We start from the raw sequence: 2528 nt of genomic DNA on the forward strand, positions 1-2528 counted from the left end.
CATGTGTACCTGCATGTGTCTGGAGTTGTGTGATGTTTGTGTGTGTGTATCTGGGTATCCATGTGGGTGTGTGGATGTTATGTGCTTCTACTACACATGAATGTGCAGATGTGTTTTCATGTGCATATGTGTACACGTGTGCATGGATGTGTTTTTGGTTGCATGGATCTGAGTGTGTGTATATGTGTACACATGTGTATTTGAGCATGTGTGTGCACAGGTATAGTGGATGTGTGGATATGAGTGTGTGTGTGTATATGTGTGTACATGTATGTGTTATGTATTTGAGCACACATGTGCACACAGTTACATTGTATAGCTGTGTATATGTGTGTATACGTGTTATGTACAGGTGCATATTTAAGCATGTGTGTGCACAGGTATATGGGATGTATGGATGTGAGTGTGCATGTATGTATATGTGTGTGCATGTATGTGTTATGTGAGAGTATTTGAGCATGTGTGTGCACACGGGCACATGGGATGTATAGATATCTGTGTATATGTGTACACATGTGTTATGTGCAGGTGTGTATTTAATCATGCGTGTGCACACATGTACATGGATTGTGTGGATATGTGTGTATACATTTGTTCTATGCAGGTGTATACTTGAGCATGTGTGCATATGTGTTCACACGTGTATGTGGGATGTGTGGGTGTGAGTGCGAGTGCACATGTGTGTGCGTGGTGTGTGTGCTGTGCATCTGTGTGGGTGTGTGGCTGTGTGCAGGTGTGTGGCTGTGTGCAGGTGTGTGTGTAGACATGTGGTTTAGTGTGTGTGTGCACATGTGCATTTTGTTTAAACCTCAGGGGGAGCCTGTGGTGAGAACCGTCCCCACAGCAGGCTGCTCCCCACTGAGCTTACTCCAGAGGCCCGAGGCCTCTCGCTGGGGGAGGGGCTCAGGGCCTCAGTGGCAGAGGCCCAGGTCACATCAGGGTCACAGCACCAATGCCCAGGGCTGGGTGGACGTGGCTGCTAACCCAGCTGGTGGGAGCCAGGTCACAGGGAGCAGCCCCAGCCTCGACTCCGACCGCCGATGGGGGGCCTGGGGCTGCCAGGACTTCTGGTTCTCCATGAGGAAATGGAAATCCAGGTTTCCCCTGGAACACCCGACTTTGAACTATGGGTGACAGACAGAATTTCACACGATGCCATATGGGCTACACGGAGAGTCCCAGGCTGGTGGAGCCCCCGCCCCGCCGGCTGCCTCAGGAGTAACGGTGGCAACAGCTCACAGCCCTGAGGCAGGAGCCATCCGTGCTCAGGGTTTTAAAGGCGTTTTCTCATTTTGTGCTTCCCTGGGAGGTGCCATTTAGAGGTGATGGAACCCCACAGAAGGGCTGACCTTGGGGGATCGGCCAAGGTCACCAGGGCTGAGGGGCGGGGCCGGGCTGGCACGTGTGGGCCCCTGTCCTGCAGCTCAAGCCCTCCAGCTGGTCGGACAACGGGCTCCAGGACCACCTCCTGCATGTCTCGGGGTGGCTCTGTGTCGGCGGGAGAGATTTCAGATCAGGTAAAAGGATAGATTCACCGCGGGGCTTCAAAATAATCAACAAAATCCTCAGTGGCGTGAGCAGCAGTGCCCAGCCTCACGTGGTTGTTACATGAAGATTACCCGTCACGATCGAGAGCCACGCTGCGACCACGCCGTCTTCACAGGACCGCCTCGCTCCCCTCACAGGGCAATGGTGTCAATACAACGGCATTTTACAGGTGGGTAAACTGAGGCCTGAGCCACACGGCTGTGTGGAATCCAGGCGCAGGCCTGCCTGACCTTGAGGCTGAGCTCTTGCCCCTGACTGCTCCCAGGCCCGGAGTCCAGCCCGCCTCTCCCTCTCCTGGGAAGCCCCAGCCCCCGCACCTGAATCCCAGCCTGTGGGCTTTTCTTCCAGACGCAGGCGCCACTGTGGGCGACGCTGGGAGCAGACAGCTCCATCCTGGTCTCTGCTGGCTCTCAGTCACAAGCCGGAAAGCAGCCTCAGCATTGATCCCAGGCAGTGAATCACAGCAGACACACTGCAGGAGAAACCAGGGCCTGCCCGTCTCAGCTCTGCGGTCGGTCCTGAGTGACGGGGCGGACGGAAGCCCCTCGGAGTCCAGCAGCCTGGATGTGACTCCCCAGCCAAAGTCCTCACGGACGAAAACACTTATTTTCACCCAGGTGTGAAACAGACCGGGGCTCTCAGCCTTCGTGCTGCTGCTGCACAGGTCGGACGCGGCCACGTCTGCAGCACACACTCCTGGGGGCTGACTCGGCTCTGACCAGCCCAGAAAGGCTGCGCCGGGAGAGGACAGAGACAGCAGCCCCTGAACACCAGGACAGACGGCTCTGCTGTGAAGGACTCGCCATGCGGACACGAGGTTCCTCCACGGCCCCTTCCCACCGCCCGTGGCGCTCTCGGCTCTCCCTGCGGGGTTGCCCCTCCCCACATTCAGTCCCTGCGGGCCAGGTGGGGCCCTCGCCTTTTTGTGCATCTGAATCGTGTGATCAGGGCCTACACAGTAAACCCACACCCTCCCTAGG

This window comes from Cebus imitator, unplaced genomic scaffold (assembly GCF_001604975.1).
Source record: "Cebus imitator isolate Cc_AM_T3 unplaced genomic scaffold, Cebus_imitator-1.0 Scaffold497, whole genome shotgun sequence".
Classification (NCBI taxonomy): Eukaryota; Metazoa; Chordata; class Mammalia; order Primates; family Cebidae; genus Cebus; species Cebus imitator.